The sequence below is a fragment of the Anomaloglossus baeobatrachus genome, chromosome 4 (genome assembly GCF_048569485.1).
Source record: "Anomaloglossus baeobatrachus isolate aAnoBae1 chromosome 4, aAnoBae1.hap1, whole genome shotgun sequence".
Taxonomy (NCBI): Eukaryota; Metazoa; Chordata; class Amphibia; order Anura; family Aromobatidae; genus Anomaloglossus; species Anomaloglossus baeobatrachus.
This window is the reverse complement of record NC_134356.1, coordinates 37,817,288-37,840,302: the sequence shown is the minus strand read 5'-3', so window position 1 is coordinate 37,840,302 and position 23,015 is coordinate 37,817,288. Positions and strand designations below refer to the sequence as shown.

Here is a 23,015-nt window from a genome sequence, read left to right as displayed (position 1 = left end):
TTTGGAGTCATTAGTAGCACAGGTTCTAACTTACTAGAGATTTGCGTAAATTATATAGATAAACAGGTCAGAGCTAGAGGCAGACACAAACATTATGCTGCACGTTCTCCTAGAGGCAGACACAAACATTATGCTGCAAGTTCTCCTAGAGGCCGACACAGACATAAGCTGCAAGTTCTCCTAAAAGCCAACATAGACATAATGCTGCCAGTTCTCCCTGAGGCCGACAGACATTCTGCTGCACGTTCTCTTAGAGACCGATACAGATATTCTGCTGCAAGTTCTCCTAGAGGCCAACACAGACTTTCTGCTGTAAGCTCTTCTGAAAGCCAACACAAACATTCTGCTGCAAGTTCTCTTAGAGGCTGACACAGACATTCTGCTGCACGTTCTCCTAAAAGCCGACACAGACATTCTGCTGCAAGTTCTCCTTGAAGCCGACACAGACATTTTGCTGCAAGTTCTCCTAGAGGCTGACACAGATATTCTGCTGCAAGTTCTCCTAGAGGCCGACACAAACATTCTGCTACAAGTATTCCTAGAGGTCGATACAGACATTCTGCTGCAAGTTCTCTTAGAGGCTGACACAGACATTCTGCTGCAAGTTCTCCTAGAGGCCGACACAGACATTCTGCTGCAAGTTCTCCTAGAGGCCGACACATACATTCTGCTGCTATTTCTCCTAGAGGCCAACACAGACATTCTGCTACAAGTATTCGTAGAGATCAATAATACAGACATTCTGCTGCAAGTTCTCTTAGAGGCTGACACAGACATTCTGCTGCAAGTTCTCCTAAAAGCCAACACAGACATTCTGCTGCATGTTCTCCTAAAGGCCGACACAGACATTCTGCTGCAAGTTCTCCTAGAGGCCGACACAGACATTTTGCTGCAATTTCTCCTAAAAGCCAACACAGACATTGTGCTGCAAGTTCTCCTAGAGGTCGACATAGAGATCTGCTGCAAGCTCTCCTAGAGGCCAGAACAGACATTCTGCTGCAAGTTCTCCTAGAGGCTGACACCTTCTGCTGCAAGTTCTCCTAGAGGCCAACACAGACATTCTGCTGCAAGTTCCCCTAGAGGCCGACACACACATTCTGCTGCAAGTTCTCCTAGAGGCCGACACAGATATTCTGCTGCAAGTTCTCCTAGAGGCTGACACAGATATTCTGCTACAAGTTCTCCTAGAGGCCGACAGATATTCTGCTGCAAGTTCTCCTAGAGGCCGACAGAGACATTCTGCTGCAAGTTTTCCTGAAATGACAGTTACATTTTAAATGTTTGTTATTTTGTAACTATATGTAAGAATGTGCAAAGATGGCTGAAGTCAGCCAGGATGGGAGCCCCTCCTATAGATAACGCTAGAGATATGTGGTAAATTTCTTCTGTGATACCCATAGGCACTAATGGATACTTTATGATCCTTGTGTCATACTTTTGCTAAATACTGTATGTATTTCTTACAGGGGCATAACTATAGTAGGTGCAGGGGTTTCAATCGCACAGGGGACCTGGGGACTAAGGGGGTCCAAGGGGTCTCTTTGCTCCATATGGAAAGATTATTACAATTTAAGACCTGTGGAGGCTCAAGTTACAACTTCACATGTTGTGTCATACCAGTATAGGACTAAAATATTGATCACCGATCCTCATGTGCTCCAACTTAGCTCCCATTTAAGTGAATGGGAATTGAGATGCAGTACCCTAAAACAGCCACTACACAGTGCATGGCGCTGACATATAAGTGTCAACTGACCAGTGGGTGTCAGAGCTATCTGATCTGATTTTCACACTGGCCACTGAGCACTAGCAGACACAGACAGAAAATGGCTCTTTACAGTCCAATAGCTCATAGAAATGCTCGCCAACCCCGTGGGCCACAGGTTGCGCCAAATATATGTCCACCCCTGCCACTGAGGCTATTTTAGACTCTTTATACTTTCTGTCTATCCTTTCAGAAAGAGTTTTCAGCAGACTCCTTATCATCAGAGGCAGCGACTGTTAACACATGATCAACCAGTCACAATAAATGACATTACAGCTCTTCTCTTCCAATCACAATGAACTTTTCACACGCTCATTAGATGCTTCAATGCAAAAGATAGGGGAAGAGTCTGTTCATTGTGGCTAATGTGCATGTGCATTTCCTGAAATGACAGGAAGCTAGAATCTAAAAAAAATCCCCAGTGGCCGGTGTGATAATTGCAAGATTTGTAACTTTTATTTTCAATCAAAAAACATTTAACATACCATAACTTTTTTATTTTACCATCTATATAGCCGTATAAGGGCTTTTTTTTAGGATCAGTTGTAGTTGTAATGTTCTGGAAAATGAAAAAAATTCCTGCACAGGTTAATTTTATATTTTGAAACATTGGATTTTTATAGATATGAAATATGTTTTTTTAATTTATTTTTACACTGTATATTTTTGTCTTTTTTTTTTACTTTTTTTTTTTTTTTTTTAAATATTCATTTTTTACTCTAATATTTTAGCCCTCTTAAAGAATTTGCTGTTTTTTTGATTGCCTGTTTTACTGAATATTATGGCCACAGGCTGAGATGCCCACACATGGCCCTCAACACAGGTGAACATGTTCGTCCATCTGCGCCAATGCAGTAAACTCACCAGCTCCCTCTAATGGGCACTGCAGGTAGACACACTCTTACTATCTTAACTTCAAGGCTTTGTAATGGATATGGAGTCCAGTGTAAGAAAAACGGATTTCCGGCTATTTAAAGAAATACTGGAAAATAATTTCATCCAGCAAAAAAACTGTTTGGCTTTAAAATAAATAAATAAATAAATAATGTTGTTATTCACTTAAAATTTCCAAAATAATAATAATTAAAATAGTTATTAAAATAATAAATCCTAAATAATAAATTAAATACTAATAAATATTACAATAGCTATTAAATAATAAACTAAAATACTAATAAATATTTATTTTACAATAATACATATTAAATAATTAAAATTAAATACTAAAAAATATTAAAATAATTATTAAGAAAATAAATAATAATACATTATATTAAATATTAAAATAATTATTAAAATAATAAAAAATAAAAATAAATTAAATAATAGTAACAATTCAAATAGTTATTACAATAATAAATATTAAATAATAAATTAAATTAAATTGAATACATATTAAAAAAATAAAATAAATAATAAATTAAATACTATTAAATATTTTAAAAATTAAAATAATAAATATTAAACAATAACATAAATTAAATACCCATAAATATTACATTTGTTTTTATAAATTATGAATTTTAAATAATAAATTAGATTAAATACTAAAATAATTATTAAAATATTAACTATTAAATAATAAATTAAATTCAATAATACATATTAAAATAATTATTAGAATAATAAATTATACATTCCATTCAATACAAAATATTAAAATAATTATTAAAACAATGAATATTAAATAACAAATTAAATACAAATAAATCTTACAATAATTATTAAAATAGTAAATATTAAATAATAAATTTCATTAAATAATACTAAATATTAAAATAATTATGACCGGAAAAATAAATATAAATTGATAAAATATTTAAACATACATTGAGAGGTGAAAACTTTGTACTGTTGCTTTAAATGATTACATAAATCACATAAATATAATAAACTTATAGAAAAGTGATTTTATCATTTTATCTGCAAAACATACAGGACGTGAGGCGTCTAATAATGGAAATATTATAACTGTGCAGATTTCTATGGATAATTCTAATATTTTGATGATAAAATAAGATGTAATAATAAGAATATGATGGAGAGCAGCAGATATTCCCCGGTGACTGCTCTACCTTCTGGTGTCACTGATAATATAGAGGTTAGCGCTTGTATATATTCACTAATTAGCTCTTCTGGCAGAAGTAGGGAGTCACAGATCACTGCTGATTGACAGGTAAGTAGTGTTCAATCACTCTTTAAGAGGTTTTTCAGCAGCTGCAAGATTTACTGCATAGCTCTCTGGACAAGCTGCTGCAGAACATCATAATACACATGTCAGCTGCTGCAGAACATCATAATACACACCTCAGCGTATCCAGAGCCTCATAATACACCTCAGCTGCTGTAGAAAATCATAATACACAGTTCAGCTGCTGCAGAACCTCATAATACACGCTTCAGCTGATGTAGAACATCGTGATACACATCTCAGCTTCTGCAGGATATCATAATACACATGTCAGCTGCTGCAGAACATCACAATACTATCTGAGTTGCTGCAAAACATCATGATAGACACCTCAGCTGCTGCAGAAGCTTATAATACACACCTCAGCTGCTGCAGAACATCATAAACATCTGACCTGCTACAATACATTATGGTAGACACCTCAGCTGCTGCAGAACATCGTGATACACACCTCAGCTGCTGCAGAACATTGTGATACACACCTCAGCTGCTGCAGAATTTCATAATAAACACGTCAGCTGCTGCAGAACATTATGACACACCTCAGTTACTGCAGAACATAATAAACACTTCAGCTTCTGCAGAACATCATAATACCTCAGCTGCTGCAGAACCTCATAGTACACCTTAGCTGCTGCAGAACCTTATAATAACAATTACAGCTGCTAAGCATTCTGATACACACCTCAGCTGCTGTACAACATCATAATACACACCTCATCTGCTGCAGAACATCATAATAAACACCTTAGTTTGCTGAAAATCCTCATAACCCACACTTCAGCTGCTACAGAACATTCTGATACACACCTCAGCTGCTACACAACATCTTAATATACACTCCATCTGCTGCAGAACATCATAATACACACCTCATCTGCTGCAGAACCTCGTAATACACCTCAGCTGCTGCAGAACCTCATAATACACACTACAGCTGCTGCAGGACTTCATAATCCACACTTCAGCTGCTGCAGAATATTATGATACACACCTGAGCTGCTGCAGAACATTATGATAGACACCGGAGCTGCTGCAGAACATCATGATACACACCTCAGTTGCTGAAGAACCTCATAATGCACACAGCTGCAGCACAACATCATGATACACACCTCAGCTGCTGCAGAACATCATAAAAATACCAATCAGCTGCTGCAGGACTTCATAATCCACACTTCAGCTGCTGCAGAATATTATGATACACACCTGAGCTGCTACAATACATTATGATAGACACCGGAGCTGCTGCAGAACATCATGATACACACCTCAGTTGCTGAAGAACCTCATTATGCACACAGCTGCAGCACAACATCATGATACACACCTCAGCTGCTGCAGAACATCATAAAAATACCAATCAGCTGCTGCAGAACATCATGATTCACACCTAAACTGCTACAGAACCTCATAATACACCCCTCAAGTGCTGCAGAACCTCATAACACACACAGCTTCTGGAGAACATCATAACACACACCTCAGCTGCTGCAGAACATCATAACACTATATCATTGAAACACTAGGGGGACTTCAGGGGGCTTCGCACACAAGCTGTCACTTTCCTATGTCACCTACAGTCAGTGTCAGAGTGATATCTAAGTAGGCGCTAATACTTCTGACCATTGATGAGGAGTTTATTCAAATTGTGAGTCATGGAGCTAAACCCCCCCGAAACCCCCATGTGCTGCCCCCCCCCCCCCCGAGGTGTCTACACCACAGGCCGTATACATGCACTGCAGATGATACCGAGGAGGACCCGACCTACCAGACCAGCACCTTGGCTTCATGTGTGGGGCGCGGAGCCGCTCTATAGCGATGCAGTGTGCTGTGTCAGGATCTCGGATGGGATTTTGTTGCAGACGGTGAATATTTAGTGGGTGGAGTTCTTATCGTCTTCTCTATGCAGTTTAATGCAGCATTTGGGTCCTATAGAAGAAGCCTGAGAGATAATCATTGCCTGACATGTGTTTCATCCATAGTGTGAAGATTCCACGCCATTCCGAAAAAAACTCGTCTCTATGTTGGGAAGTTTCGTCCCGTGGATGATGGGAGACCGTGGCAGCGTTGGAAAGAGACAGAAGCGAATGTCCGTAATGTGCGCTCCTGTATATGTGATAATCATTCTAGTGTTTATTTTTCAAAAATAAAATCATTTTAAAACTCGAAAGTTCCCGAAAAATATTCAACTGCAAATCAGCTTCAACAAAACACGTTTCCTTAGAATTTTTACAAAAAAAAATCTAGAACCCCATTTTTTGTGACAAGCTTCAGGCCAATCTGAATTTTTCACGAACTTATAGGGTTAAAAAAAAACAATTAAATTTAGCTCAGCCTCGTTCTAGCCCAATCTGTGGTCTCTTCAAAGGCATCACTGGCACCTCCAGAGGTGAAAAGGTTCTGAAATATCCTGACATGCAGGATTGGACTGGCCGGCAGGAGAGACGGAGAATTCTCTGGTGGGCCCCTTTGCAGTATTACATCACTTACACCCCCTATCATAATTAGTAGTTGGCAAAATACACTTTTCTCTTCAAAGGCATCACTGGCACCTGCAGAGGTAAAAAGGTCCTGAAAAATCCTGATATGCAGGATTGGACTGGCCGGCAGGAGAGCCGGAGAATTCCCTGGTGGGCCCCTTTGCAGTATTACATCACTTACACCCCCTAACATAAATAGTAGTTGGCAAAATACACTTGTCTATTGAAAGGCATCACTGGCACCTGCAGAGGTAAAAAGGTCCTGAAATATCCTGCAATGGAGGATTGGACTGGCCGGCAGGAGAGACGGAGAATTTTCTGGTGGGCCCCTTTGCAGTATTACATCACTTAAGGCCCCGTCACACACAAAGATAAATCTTTGGCAGATCTGTGGTTGCAGTGAAATCATGGACATATTGTTCCATTTGTACACAGCCACAAACCTGGCACTGATTGTCCACAATTTCACTGCAACCACAGATCTACCACAGATCTACCACAGATCTACCACAGATCTACCACAGATCTACCACAGATCTACCACAGATCTGCCACAGATCTGCCACAGATCTGCCACAGATCTGCCACAGATCTGCCACAGATCTGCCACAGATCTGCCACAGATCTGCCACAGATTTATCTCTGTGTGTGACAGGGCCTTTTCACCCCCTAACATAATTAGTAGTTGGCAGAATACACTTGTCTATTGAAAGGCATCACTGGCACCTGCAGAGGTAAAAAGGTCCTGAAATATCCTGACATGCAGGATTGGACTGGCCGGCAGGAGAGACGGAGAATTCTCTGGTGGGCCCCTTTGCTGTATTAATTCACTTACCCCCCAACATAATTAGTAGTTGGCAAAATACACTTGTCTATTCAAAGGCATCACTGGCACCTGAAGAGGTAAAAAGGTCCTGAAATATCCTGATGTGCAAGATTAGACTGGCCGGCAGGAGAGCCGGAGAATTCTCTGGTGGGCCCCTTTGCTGTATTAATTCACTTACCCCCCAACATAATTAGTAGTTGCAAAATACACTTGTCTATTCAAAGGCATCACTGGCACCTGCAGAAGTGAAAAGGTCCTAAAATATCCTGACATGCAGGATTGGACTGGCCGGCAGGAGAGACGGAGAATTTTCTGGTGGGCCCCTTTGCAGTATTACATCACCTATACCCCCTAACATAATTAGTACTTGGCAAAATACACTTGTTTCACTATGTATATTTATTTTAAAATCTCCCCAGTATATTATTATATAGAGACATGATTATGAGTAATATTGGCATGTAGTTGATCAGTGAGCCCCCAGAGTCAGTGTTACTGGTGGGCCCCTGCCACTCCAGTCTGACACTTCATGGATGTGTTTGTTTGCCATTTTGCCAGTAGTTTATGCAGTTTCAATAAACTACCTTGCTCGACCAAGGAACCCTGTGAGAGGATACCGCCTGCAAACTGTCATGATGATACTTCGGGATAGCGAGGGACAGATGGCTCCTATGCTGACTCTAGTCTATCCCTTACCTTCGGATTACTCCTAGTGGTGGAGACTCCGGAGTCCCATGCCTTTCCATACTCCTAAGAAATACTACTCTTATACGACCCTACCCTCAGGGAGGGACGGTGCAGGAGTGAGTTGATCAACAGATATAGACAGACAAGGGGAAACCAAAACTTTGACACACTGCACACACACAGAAATAGACAAAGAGAAACTAAGGAGAAAAGCAAGAGCAAGAGGATAGCAACAAAAAGGCAACAAGGGTTAACTCCACAACCGCACACGGCAACAGGTATAACACCAGATAGTCTGGATCACCACACCTCCCCAAGGCCAACTAAGGTAAACTATAGTTGGCATAGGTGGAAGGATCCAATCAGCATATATAGGAGGAGAGCAGATGTGATTGGCTGCCCCACAGCATGTGATCAAAGGAGACTAACAAGCAGACTATCAGAGATAAACTCTTGCTAGCCTGCCTCTGAATTAGTACTCAGCTGGTCAACGCCCAAGTCTGCCTGCGCAGATCACAGACACCAGAGGAGTTATCAGGCAGAGTATCAGAATCTGTAGTCTGAACAGAATCCGACGCCGCCATGACAGTCGGTGAAGTCTGTCAACATCTCTGTATGACACGAACACTACTTATTTTATTTCACATAAGTCAAATATAGAGCTCCAACCTGCTTTTTATTCACAAAACATTTTTCAACTACCACTAAGGGGAGCTCACTGCACGCTAAATAATATTAAATGTCTTCAATAAGCTCCGAGGCTCCCCCTAGTGGCAACCAATAGTAACCAGAATTTTATTGTGTAACCCAATGGTCAAGAAATAAAAATCAGAGAATTTGAAGCCTGAAAAATTAAATAAATAAATAAATAAAAAATTCAAATTGTTTTCCGCCATTTTTCTGGCATGAGCACTTTGATGACTCGGGGCCATAGTGGTCGAAAATCCCATCACAAACAGCCAACATAAATCTAGTTTATGCGTCTATGTCCTAAAGTGTTAATGATTATTCAAATTATTGAATCAAACATTGTTCCTAACATATATTCAAACATCACGTGCATTATATACAGTGCCTTGCAAAAGTATTCATACCCTATGAACTTTTACACTTTTGTTTCCCGTGACATTGCAATAAAATGTAATATCTAATAAGAGGCGGTTAAAAGATCGTATCTACACGAAAATAGTGAAATTAAAAAAGTCCGCTCAGAAAACAAAAAAATAAACCATCACTGAGCCCAAATCCCAAAAAATGAGAACATTACAGGTCTTGGAAAATGGCAACAAATGCATAATTTTTTTTTTTTATTTATTTTTTTTTTTCATTTTTCTTTTACATAGTTACATATTTTGAAAGAAGACCTAGGTCCATTTAGTTAAACCTTCCTCCTCCATTTTTTTAATTGGTGAATTAATTTGATTCATTTAATTTTTATTAAATTTTTAATTTCTGATTTTTTTTTTTCACCACTCAAATAATAAAAAAAAATATATACATGTTTGGTATCTACGAACTCGTACTGAAAAAAATAAGAACATTACGGGTCTTGGAAAATGGCAACAAATGCACAGTTTTTTTTTAGTTTTTTTTACATAGTTACATAGGTTGAAACAAGACCTAGGTCCATTTAGTTCAACCCTCCTCCACCATTTTTTTTTAATTGGTGAATTAATTTGATTAATTTAATTTTTATTAGGTTTTTAATTTCTGAATTTTTTTTCACCACTCAAATAATAACAAAAATTATATACATGTTTGGTATCTACGAACTCGTACCGTCCTGGGGAATCATAATGCCAGGTCCGTTTTACCATGTAGTGAATATGGAAATAAAAAAATAAAGAAAACTTTGGGGAATGGCACTTTTTTGCAATTTTATTGCACTTGGAATTTTTTTTCCAGTTTTCCAGTACACTAAATGGTAAAATGAGGGATGATACTCAAAAGAACAACTCGGCCCGCAACAAACAAGCTCTCATATGCCTACATTGATGGGAAAGTAAAAAAAAAAAAGTTATGGCTCTTCGAAGAAAGGGAGGAAAAAACAAAAATTAAAAAGGGGAACTCACCCGGGGGTGAAAGGGTTAACAGAGTCAGATGCAAAGCTTTAGCCTACTTTTTTATGCACACAGGTATATGAAAGGATTTTTAAGCAACCAGTAGGGGGAGCTCACTGCACTATAAATAATAAAGACATGTCTTCGATAAGCTCCTGAGCTCCCCCTAGTGGCAGCTGAAGGTAACCTGAATTTTATTGTGTACACAGATGGTTCAGTGGTGGAAAACAAGGGAATTTGGTCCCTTAAACTGAAAAATAATTAGATCTGACTTCTTTACAGACATATTTATGAATATTCTCAGAGAGAAAAATGAAACATTCCATGTTGTCAGCATTCTGAGCCGTAGAGGCCCCTCCGTGGTATGAAGACACGGATTGACTCCTATTATTCTGCTGACGGAGCCACGGACATAACATAACAGACTGGATTCTCTGCTCCCCGGAGATGGAGGCTCCTCTGCGGCTTTGTCTTCATTACATCTGTGGTTATGTTGTTGCTCATCACACAAGGGAACAGCAGGTGTCTAATTTCCAGATTATCTGCTGATGCCTCAATGTTTCGTGTATTTCTGAAAATAACTGCAAATATGACCTGATCTACCCTACTGTGCCGGCTAATTTACTGATAGGAAACTGTTTTGTTTTGTTTTTTTTTGCAATAATTTGAAGCATAAATTAACAGGTTTACAAATGCACAGGGATTTGGAATTTATGAATTTCAGAAAATTGTGTTAAGGTCGATAATATTTCTTCTTATAGGGACTGACAACTGGCTACAGGAGTCTTATAAGCCAGGCAATGCTCCTGTTATGCTCGTGGGGCAAGCACTGTATTAATGAGTTCACTGGACCGAAGCTACGTTCACTTGCTTAGGGGAGCGAACTGGACCTGGGGCGCCCTGAGTAAATCAGGGTGCCACAGGGTACCGCATCCTTACCAAGGGTGCAGGGCCTAGCCCCCATGGTTCCAGGTTCTTAACAAGCCGGTGTCACTAACAACAGCACTACAAATCCCAATCAGCACCTCACATTATGACCTGTCAGACACACCATTGGGTTGGTCTAGCTGGAATAGGGCCACCCACCTAGGGGTCAGGCAGACTGGTGGGAGGGAAGGCAGTTCAGTTAGAGTTGAGTAGTGGAGTGGTGAGGAGTAAGAGCCCTCAAGGAGAGAGGGGCTGGGGAGAGTGAGCTCCCGGGGAGCTAGACCATGGTTGGGTCACAGATGGTGGTCCGGGACCAGAGGAGTCAGGGACCGGTGGCAGTGACATTGGAAAGCGTGCGACGGACATAGTCTAGGAGGACTGTCGGCACCGGATAACCCAAAAGAAACTGATCAGTACCGAGCACGACGGGGTACAGGACCCTAGGTCAGGAGCCGATTCAGCGTCCTGGCAATTAACCTACAGAGAGAGGAAACCTTCAGGGACCTTTCCACAGAGCTCAGAGATTAGGGGCATCAGCACAACGTGGGGGACAGGGTTTTCCAGCCAAAAGCAGCCCACTGAAGTCCCAAGTGCCAGCTCACAAGAGCACAGCTACACTTTACAAGGGTAGCGGGGCCCTAACCACTTCACACCAAGGGGCCACAGACAGACACTAAAAATTGTGCACGGAGGAGGGCTCCGGGACCATCCAGTGACACAGGTGGGAGCGGACACCTGGACGGGGCTCCCCTGTATCAACTGTGACAGAGAACTTGGTTTATTTGCAGTGTGAGTGTCTGCTTTGTAATCCTCATCCTGCACCATGACTACCCACAGTGAGTACCTCGCTCCCCCTGCACCCTGCCTCCCACTAATCACCACCAACACCCACCCTGAGCTCGGGGCCATCCCTACCTGTGGAGGGACTAACATCAGGCTGCTTCACTCTATCTGTCCCCTACTCCCTACAGCAGCGGCGGTACTCCCATTACCTCAACCCACAGGTGGCGTCACAAACGTATCCCCTATAAATACTCCCCTTTCAAGGATCCAAGTGTCCGCTGAGCCCAGTCTGAACCCCTCGAGCCACCACAATCCCGGATCCGAGCAGCCCGACCAACACAGGGGCGGTACAGACCGGCTGTCGAGTCTTCACTCACGGCAGGTACACGCGCTGGTAAGCAGCCGGCAGAGTGCAGCCCCAGAGGATCTGCGGTACTGCGGCAGCTGGTGCCATGGACACACGACAGTCTCAGGTAGGAGCAGCAGCAGGCAGAGTAATGGATCCATCTAGGATGGATGGATGGGTAGATATGGCAGCAGTGACATCATGAATACTTGCAGTGGCGAGTTTCATGGTAACCGGCTGGCCTAGATAGTAGTGACATCAGAAGCTCAGCTTTGCGGATGGTAGCGGCATCAGCACATCAGCAAACTGGCACAGCATTGAAATATAAATAGATGTCAGCAGCACTCAGTACAATGGCAGAAGCAGCACTAAGGGACCTGAGAACTAGCAATGTAACCTTACTTGTTTCCCAGGCACCTCCCTTAAGGGGAAGGTGCCTTAAATACCTGCTCTGTATTCCTTTGTGGTATTGTGGCTGAACCTTTGCTGAACTGCTACCTGAGTCATCTGTGGATAAGTAGTTCATGCTTTTCCTCCTGTGTGTCCTCCTTGTGTCTTCTCTAGTGTTTAATGGGATTGATGAAGAGCTCATCCCATCCCTTCTCTATTTAGGGCCCAGCATTAGGGATACCTAGGGTCAAGTATCCGGTTCAACGCATAGGTGCAGAACCTATCTAGCGTGGTGAGGGACCCCAGGGACCAGCGGTAGGTTTGATCAGGACACAGGAGTCACCATTTGCCCCTTCCATAGACCCCCTTCCCTTTCACGATTCGCTTGGCACTTCCCCGTACCTAGTGTCACAGGGTTCCAGCAAAATATCAGCTCACCAAGTCATAGCCCCTCAATGGTCTCAGGCTTAAAAGAACCAAATATCGTCTCAAAGATCAGTGGTGACATTTGTATATTATTTTTTTCCCTTCCCTCTGTTTCTTATGCATCGGGGTCCGGACAGTGCATAAACAATGTCTTTTTATGGCAATCGGGGGACTTTCCATCTGGAATGATTTTATTTGGATCAAGCAAATCAAGTGAATCTGCCAAAATGAATTTCAGTGGAAATGTGCTTACCTCTAATACTTATTCAATAAAAAGGATGATGAAGCATTATTAGTAAAATTATCACTTATATACATCAGGGCTACAATTACTGCAGCATACAGGACCCTCTTCATCCTGCACGGATTATATAGGGGTAGACTGACCTTTTTTATGAGCTAAGTGTCTCAATTTTTTAAAACTGTAGGCTGCTTATCCCAGGTAAAAGCATTTAGTTACACACCCAGCAAAGAGATACGCCTTGACGCTGGCTGCTGGGCTCAAATAAAACTGGCCCTTTTTTATGCACTAAGAGTTTTAATTTTAAATTGTACTAGCTGTACTCCCCGGCTTCGCCCAGGTTAATAACTGTTGTTAACAAATTAGAATGTATTAACAAAAATTTATTCTGGACACAAAAAACACAAAACAAATAGAAATGTAATTATTAAAAGGCAAAAAGTAAGCTAATAGAAGCATTTCACAACATATATTTCAACACCACAGATATTCCACACAGATTTAAGTAAATTGGCCAAGTAATGTGCTCCATCTGTCTCTTTCCAGGTCTGTCTCTTTCCCCGTCTGTCTCTTTCCCCGTCTCTCTTTCCCCGTCTGTCTCTTTCCCCGTCTGCCAGTCTGTCTGTCTCTTGCCCCCTCTGTCTCTATCTCTCTGTTTCTTTCCCCATCTGTCTCTTTCTAGGTCTGTCTCTTCCCAGGTCTGTCTCTTTCCCCGTCTGTCTCCCCGTCTCTTTGTCTGTGTCTTTTCCTGTCTGTCTCTTTCCCTGTCTGCCTGTCTGTGTCTGTCTCTTTCCTTGTCTGTCTCTATTTCTCTGTCTCTATCCCCATCTGTCTCTATCAAGGTTTGTGTCTTTCCCCATCTATCTTTGTCTGTCTCTCTGGCTGTCTCCTCCTTCCCTGTCTGCCTGTCTGTGTCCCTGTCTGCATGTCTGTCTGTCTCTTTCCCCATCTGTCTCTTTCCAGGTCAGTCTCTTTCCAGGTCAGTCTCTGTCTGTCTCTTTCCAGGTCTGTCTCTGTCTGTCTCTTTCCAGGTCTTTCTCTCTCTGTCTCTTTCACCGTCTATCTCTGTCTGTCTCTTTCCCTGTCTGTCTCTATCTCTCTGTCTCTTTCCCTCTCTGTCTCTCTCTATCCGTCTCCCCACCAACATCTTATTACCTCACATATAAGCTTGTTATACTATGAATGTCTTTTGTTCCTATAGCAACCAATCACAGCTCCTACTAATAACCTGTAGTTCCAGGCTCCATTTACTTTAATGGAGGCATGTTTTTTGGAGAGTAACTGTAAAGCGTGGGGTTAAATTTTCCTGTCAAAACATAGTCTACGACGTTTCCTAGTTTCACACGAGGTGTCTGTGACGGTGCGGATACACTTTTTGTTTCACTTTTTCCCCATTATGTAGATAGGGGCAAAATTGATTGGTAAATTGGAACGCGCGGGGTTAAAATTTCACCTCACAAAATAGCCTATGACGCTCTCGGGGTCCAGACGTGTGAGTGTGCAAAATTTTGTGGCTGTAGCTGCGACGGTGCAGATGCCAATCCCGGACACACACACACACGCACACACACACGCACACACACACACACACACACACACACACACACACACACACACATTCAGCTTTATATATTAGATTTCCTTAGCAGTAAAACACATCCAAATTCCTATATTGAATGCCTTAGCACCTCAGAGTGCAGCTGTATATTTGATAGTGTATATCTAAAGTTCAGTTTGCATCTGTTCACATTTGTCTGTTAGGAAGTGCGGTCTGTTTACTTATTTTAGATTATTGGGTCATGCCTTCTAACTGAGCACGCCTTTTCCACCAGCTTAAGGCAATTTTTAAGTTTTTATCAGCCCATACAATTTTAGGATTTTCAGCATTTATTTAGAGACCCAGCAAAAAGAGATACGCTTTGACGCTGGTTGCTGGGCTAAAATAAAAGTGGCCCTTTTTTATGCTCTAAGAGTTTCAATTTTTACATTTATTTCCTTAGCAGTAATACATGTCCAGATTCCTATATTCAATGTTTGCATAGCTTAGCATCTCAGAGTGCAGCTGTATATTTGTTATATGTCATGTTGAGTTTGCACCTGTTCACACTTGTCTGTTACAAAGTGCCGTCAGTTTTCTAATTTTCGATTACATGGTCATGCCTTCTGACTGAGCACTCCTTCCCACCACTTTAAGGCAATTTTTAATTTTCGATTAGCAGGTTCCTGCCCGCTATAAAATTGCTAGCTGTTCAGCCCAGGTACAGTCATTTAGGTAGGGACCCAGCAAAGAGAGTTACACCTTGACACTGGCTGCTGGGCTCATATAAAACTGGCCTTTTTTTAGCTCAATTTTTACTTTTTTTTCCTTAACAATAATACATGTCCAAATTACTATATTAAATGTTTGCATACTTTAGTACCTCAGAGTGCAGCTGTTTATTTGTTAGTGTATATTTCATGTTCAGTTGGCACCTGTTCACACTTGTCTGTTAGGAAGTGCCATCAGTTTTCTTATTTTTGTATTATATAGAGGGGTACAGCCACTTCTACTAAAATATGTTTACATCCCTGATGGTCTAAGAAAATGAAAAGGGATTATGGCTACATCGTTATATCCCTTTTGGTCTAGGCAAATGAAAGGCGTTATGGTTACATCTCCGGTGGTCTAGGGCAGTGAAGGGGTTTATGGTTATAAACTTGGAGAGCTAGGGAATTGAAGAGGGAAAATGGTTACATCCCTGGTGGTCTAGTAAAATGAAAGATATTATGGCTATATCTCTGGTAGCAGTAAGAGGACTAATAATACCATCCTGGTGGTCTGGGTCAGTCATATTCATAATGGTATAAGGCAGTAATGACATGAATGGTGACGATCCAGGAGGTCTGGGGCAGTGATGGTTTCATCCCTAGTGGTCAAGAGCAGTAAAAGGACTAATAATACCATCCCTGGTGGTCTGCGTCAGCCATATTTATAATGGTATAAGGCAGTGAAATAATTTATGGTTTCATCCCTAATGGTCAAGGGCAGTGAAAGGACTAATAATAACATCCCTGGTAGTCTATGGCAGCCATATTCATAATGGTATAAGGCAGTAATGAGACGAATGGTAACGTTCCTGGAGGTCTGGGGCAGTGAATTGGTTTATGGTTTCATCCCTAGTGGTCAAGAGCAATAAGAGGACTAATAATACCATCCCTGGTGGTCTAGGGCAGTAAAATCACTAAAAATACCATCCCTGGTAGTCTATTGTAGCCATATTCATAATGGCATAAGGCAGTAATGAGATGAATGGTAACATTCCTGGAGGTCTGGGGCAGTGAAATGGTTTATGGTTTCATCCCTATTGGTCAAGAGCAGTAAGAGGACTAATAATACCATCCCTGGTGGTCTAGGGCAGTAAAATCATTAAAAATACCATCCCTGGTAGTCTATTGTAGCCATATTCATAATGGCATAAGGCAGTAATGAGATGAATGGTAACGTTTCTGGAGGTCTGGGGCAGTGAATTGGTTTATGGTTTCATTGCTAGTGGTCAAGAGCAATAAGAGGACTAATAATACCATCCCTGGTGGTCTAGAGCAGTGAAAGGACTAATAATACCATCCCTGGTGGTCTGGGTCAGCCATATTTATAATGGTATAAGGCAGTGAAACAATTTATGGTTTCATTCCTAATGGTCAAGGGCAGTGAAAGGACTAATAATAACATCCCTGGTAGTCTATGGCAGCCATAGTCATAATGGTATAAGGCAGTAATGAGATGAATGGTAACGTTCCTGGAGGTCTGGGGCAGTGAATTGGTTTATGGTTTCATTGCTAGTGGTCAAGAGCAATAAGAGGACTAATAATACCATCCCTGGTGGTCTAGAGCAGTGAAAGGACTAATAATATGATCCCTGGTAGTCTAGGACAGTCAAAGGACTGATAATATGATCCCTGTGGTCTAGGACAGAAGAAGGACTAATAATACCATCCCTGGTAGTCTATTGTAGCCATATTCATAATGGTATAAGGTAGTAATGAGACGAATGGTAACGTTCCTGGAGGTCTGGGGCAGTGAATTGGTTTATGGTTTCATCTCTATTGGTCAAGAGCAGTGATAGGACTAATAATACGATCCCTGGTAGTCTAGGGCAGTCAAAGGACTGATAATATGATCCCTGGTGGCCTAGGGAAGTAAAATCACTAAACATACCATCCCTGGTAGTCTATGGCAGCCATATTCATAATAGTATAAGGCAGTAATGAGATGACTGGTAACGCTCCTGGATGTCTGGGGCAGTGCAATGATCAATAGTAACATCCATCATGGTGGTCAAGGCCCGTAAGGAGATTAATGATGATATCCCTGGTGGTCTGTGGTGGGTAAGAATTTAATGATAATTTTATAAAGAGTTAATGGTCATCTGTCTTGTCTGAAAATCTAGTGAAATGTTCGGAGTGGGCCCCTGCCCAATTTGGGGTTACGTATGTCTCCCCCACAGAGATGATCCAGTAGATCATATTCTGCAGATCCTTGGGTAGTACGTTGCCTTTCTTCTTGAATCTTGGCAGATTTCGTTTTCAGTTTGTCTCCTTGTTTTCCCTCTTAAGACTTCAAGGTTAAAAAAATGAAGCCTTGTTAGATATTTGCCAGATTCTCATATATTTCCTAAGATCTAAAATCAGCTGAAAAGTCTGACACCCAAATGCCTGAGCGCATGCTAAAGAGCTTTTACTGCTGAGCAGGGTAAACCTAATGCACCTGTCCTGTTCGTTAAGGAACTCACATGGGATAATTAAGATGCCTGCGTAAGTCAGTATGTTTCCGGCTATATAATGCATGCATTTTAAAATCTGTTCCTGGCTTCCCTGCTAAATACTTTAACCCTGTGCTTCTCTAATACATTTACAATTCCTTATTCTGAAATTACAATCATAGACCCAATACAGTACTAAGGAGAACTGGGTTGGTTTTGGTTAGGTAGCTAGCTTTTGAGTTGCTCCAGCAGGTTTTTCTATGTAATCTGAGAGCAGCATGATGTAGGGGCAGAGACACTGATTCCAGTGATGTATCACTTACTGGGCTGCTTGCTTTAGTTTTGATAAAATCCCTGTTTTCTCTGCTATAAATGTAGCAGTAGTTAAAATGTTGACCCCGCCTACACCTCTGATTGGCTTCTTCCTGTGTACACTGTCTGCAAGCTGCCAATAAGTCATGAGGGCGGGGTTACACAGATTAGCTGGACTGCCAGGGATAATCTCCTGCTGATAAAAGACTGATTGCATGGAATATGCAGCAAGCTATTCAGTAAGTGGCATATCTTTGTAATCAGGGTGTCAGTTCCTACATTATGAAGTAAAAAATACACCTCTGATTGGCTCCTGTACAGGGTCAGTAACTTACCAATCAGTAATGGGGGCGGGGTTACACAGATTAGCTGGACTGCCTGGCTGCTGACACCTAGTGATAATCTCCTGCTGATAAAACACTGATTATATCGAAACTACAGCAAGCTGTTCAGTAAGTGGCATATCCATGTAATCATGGTGTCAGCCCCTACATTATGAAGTAAAAAATACACCTCTGATTGGTTGCTTCCTGTGTACAGGGTCAGTAACTTTCCAATCAGTAATGGGGGCGAGGTAACACAGATTAGCTGGACTGCCTGGCTCATGACACCTAGTCCTGCAATGATAATCTCTTGCTGATAAAACACTGATTGTATGGAGACTACAGCAAGCTGTTCAGTAAGTGGCCTATCCATGTAATCACGGTGTCAGCCCCTACATTATGAAGACAAAAATACAACTCTGATTGGCTGCTTATCGTGTACAGGGTCAGAAACTTGCCAATCAGTAATGGGGGCGGGGTTACACAGATTAATTGTACTGCCTGGCTCATGACACCTAGTCCTGCAGTGATAATCTCCTGCTGATAAAACACTGATGTATCAAAACTACAGCAAGCTGTTCAGTAAGTGGCATATCCTTGTAATCAGGGTGTCAGCCCCTACATTATGAAGTAAAACAACCCACCAAAAACAGCCATTAGCAAACAAGGGTGAAACAGCAAATGCAGAAGATTATGACATTATGCTGCTCTCAGATTTCGTAGTGAAAATCTGATGACGGATTCAACTCTAGAAATACATTGGCCCCATATAGTCCTTAAACTACTTTTAAAGGCATACTGCTCCTCTTCAGAAGTGAAAGACGCTGGAGACTCCTTTAAAGTCTATTGGGCATTCACACTAAAGGGTACCTTCATGGGAACCAGGTGTGCTCAACTCTTTCTTTTCACTTTATTGTTATACTTTGGGTAACAAATGGATAATGGGTGGTCAAAGGTGATTTCGGACCCATTGTCTGGCCCCCTGACAGTAGTACCCGATGTATCACACTAACCCTAAAAGGATAGATGACATGGTTTACTATTAAAATAGGTTTCATCTGAGGGGATCCTGTTGTGAATACATTTGAATTAGAATCCAGTTTGGGGCTCCCTTTTGTGGTCAGTGCTGGCAGCGCAGTTGATTTTCTGAATGGGACACAGACAGCTGGGGAGGATTGGCAATCAGGCCATTCGGATTGGGCCTATATAACTGAGTAGTTTCCTCCTGTTCCTTGACGGTGATCAATGTATCTCCTGTGTGCTAAGGACATTCTGAAACCAGCCCTTTTCCCTGTGTCTACCAGAACTCATCTCAGATAAGTTGGTCTCTGTACCTCTGCTTCTGGTTTTCACTTTCTTGTTATTTTACCTGTGTGGAGTTCTTGTTGGAGTTGGATCATTCCCTGCTGGGAGTGTCTGTATACCTTGCTCCATGTTCTGCTATGTATTATGTTTTGTCATGCTTGGTACTAAATTCAGTCCTTCCTCTATATCAGTGTTTTTCTTGGATCCCAGTAACACCAGAGTACTGATATAGTTGGGAAGAACCTGTGTAGGCTCAGTATATTTCCATATCAGGCGTGCTGGTATTTATTAGGGTTTTTTATGGCTACAGTCAGTGCTCCTTCCTATCCTTTCCTATTCAGATAGTTTGGACCTCATCTTTGCTGAATCTATTCTCTAGCTACGTATTGTGTTTTCCTATATCAACGTAGTCTTTACATGTGGGGGGCTCTCTATATCTTTGGGGACTGCTCCGAGGCAGATTAGCTTTTCTAATATTTCTCTCTGTAAAAACATTTAGTTCTCTGACTGTGTCGAGGCGACCAGGTCATCATAGGTTCGTCCCACGGCTACGTCTAGTTGTGTCTGTATTAGGTCTGCAGTCCATAAAGGTTCCAGCCACTCTGGTTATTTTTGGGGTTTCCGAGTTTTTGTCCTTTTTCTGATTCTCCTCGGTCACTGAATCATAACAGGATCCCATAGACTTAAATGTAGGTCCCATAGACTTAAATCGATATTTCTAACAGCGGCACCTAGTATTCATTCAATGCCCCAATACATCCATGCTCCAGTTAAAGATCCCAAACATGTACCTGCTAATCCCCACATCATCCAGTCTCCTATGGACTTCCCCTTTAAATTTTTAGATACAACTTGCCTCCAGTATTACAGTAACAATATTAAGGAATAACGTTTGGAACTCCATTCTATGTCTGAACTGGGTGCAAAAAACCTAAAAAACATCACTATGGGGAGATAAGGTATGCAACACCAGTGACTATGGAAGGGGAATACATGGAATAGCAGAAACTGCTGTGTGAATACTGACATGAAAAATTCAATAGCTATTTGTAAGAATGAAATGTGAAAAATGGAACCTGCATTACTGCCATGAATATATGAATAAAGAGAAATTTAGCTACTGAATTGATCAATGCAATAGAGCCCCAACACTACGCCAAAGTATTTCTCTACGTTGGGGTCCCTAGCTTGTGTGTGTCCTCTCATGCAGTTAAAAAACTTACCGTGTATGGGAGGCTGAGACCCAGGCTATATATACGATGTGGATTGGCAATAGGTGTGTATGGGGAGGGTTCACAAACGAAAAACTACTAACATTAAGGAATAACGTTTGGAACTCCATTCTATGTCTGAACTGGGTGCAAAAAACCTAAAAAACATCACTATGGGGAGATAAGGTATGCAACACCAGTGACTATGGAAGGGGAATACATGGAATAGCAGAAACTGCTGTGTGAATACTGACATGAAAAATTCAATAGCTATTTGTAAGAATGAGAATCAGACATAGAATGGAGTTCCAAACGTTATTCCTTAATGTTAGTAGTTTTTCGTTTGTGAACCCTCCCCATACACACCTATTGCCAATCCACATCGTATATATAGCCTGGGTCTTAGCCTCCCATACACGGTAAGTTTTTTAACTGCATGAGAGGACACACACAAGCTAGGGACCCCAACGTAGAGAAATACTTTGGCGTAGTGTTGGGGCTCTATTGCATTGATCAATTCAGTAGCTAAATTTCTCTTTATTCATATATTCATGGCAGTAATGCAGGTTCCATTTTTCACATTTCATTCTTACAAATAGCTATTGAATTTTTCATGTCAGTATTCACACAGCAGTTTCTGCTATTCCATGTATTCCCCTTCCATAGTCACTGGTGTGCATACCTTATCTCCCCATAGTGATGTTTTTTAGGTTTTTTGCACCCAGTTCAGACATAGAATGGAGTTCCAAACGTTATTCCTTAATGTTAGTAGTTTTTCGTTTGTGAACCCTCCCCATACACACCTATTGCCAATCCACATCGTATATATAGCCTGGGTCTCAGCCTCCCATACACGGTAAGTTTTTTAACTGCATGAGAGGACACACACAAGCTAGGGACCCCAACGTAGAGAAATACTTTGGCGTAGTGTTGGGGCTCTTCTGCATTGATCAATTCAGTAGCTAAATTTCTCTTTATTCATATATTCATGGCAGTAATGCAGGTTCCATTTTTCACATTTCATTCTTACAAATAGCTATTGAATTTTTCATGTCAGTATTCACACAGCAGTTTCTGCTATTCCATGTATTCCCCTTCCATAGTCACTGGTGTGCATACCTTATCTCCCCTTACAGTAACAATATGCATGTCCACTACAACCAAGCAGAAATTATGTAACGCTCATCATTTTAATGCACAAGTAATGGATTTTGAGGTAAGGGCTGCTTATTAAATAGTTAATTTATGCACAAGTGCAAGATTCCGATGAATTATTAGTCTCATTGTGGAATCAATGTCAGAGTCTGGGGGGAGAACGATGGAGGAAATGTAGCAGAGCAGAGCACTTATTAAGGACCATCTCTGCAACCACTCATTTAGGACAAGAGGCCGGCGACCATTAGGACCCTATTATTACAATCAGTCTCCGAAGGGAGGACTCTCGGGATAATAATGGTTATTCAGTAAATTCATAAATTCATCCATATCAATGCATTAAGCCTGTAAGTAGGAATTAACACTTGACAGAAGTCTACAGTATATACTGTTTTATTGGACAATCATTTGGTGAAGGCCCTTTTCTGTTCCTCATGACTGTGCCCAATGCATGAGGTCCTTACAGACATGGTTGGTGGAAGAACGTGACCGGACGAAAAGAGCTCGGACCTCAATCCCATCCAACTCCTTTGGGATGACCTTGACCGTGAGCCCGGCCTATCCTCTAATCAGGATCTGACCTCAAAAATGTTCTACTGGATGACTAGGCAAAAATTCCCAAAGACTCCTCCAAAATCTTGTAGTAAACCTACCCAGAAGAGTGGAAAATGTTATAGCTGCAAAGGGGCCAAGTCCATAAATATGTCTATGGATGTGGAATAGGAGGCGTAATGTGGAAGGGGTTTGACAACTCAGTGTCTGGCCACTTATATGGGAGGTGAACTGTTCTTAATTAGGCCAGACATATGGTTCCATTGTTTGATAAATTAAGAAAAGTTAGCCAT

General features: G+C 41.4%; 1 protein-coding gene and 1 long non-coding RNA gene across 4 annotated transcripts in view; one reads left to right on the top strand and one right to left on the bottom strand.

Moving 5' to 3' along the window:
* LOC142303110 (uncharacterized) overlaps positions 1-6,027 on the bottom strand; it is a 141,274-nt gene extending 135,247 nt beyond the window's left edge. For all 3 annotated transcript variants that reach the window (XR_012752992.1, XR_012752993.1, XR_012752994.1), the window contains exon 1: positions 5,728-6,027. This is a non-coding gene — a long non-coding RNA (uncharacterized LOC142303110). The remainder of the gene's footprint in view (positions 1-5,727) is intronic.
* Positions 1-6,113, top strand: part of LOC142303109 (shaker-related potassium channel tsha2-like) — a 75,085-nt gene extending 68,972 nt beyond the window's left edge. The window contains 1 exon segment of the mRNA XM_075344250.1: positions 5,942-6,113. The gene's annotated coding sequence lies outside the window, so the exon portion shown is untranslated.
* The last annotated feature ends 16,902 nt before the right edge of the window (positions 6,114-23,015 follow it).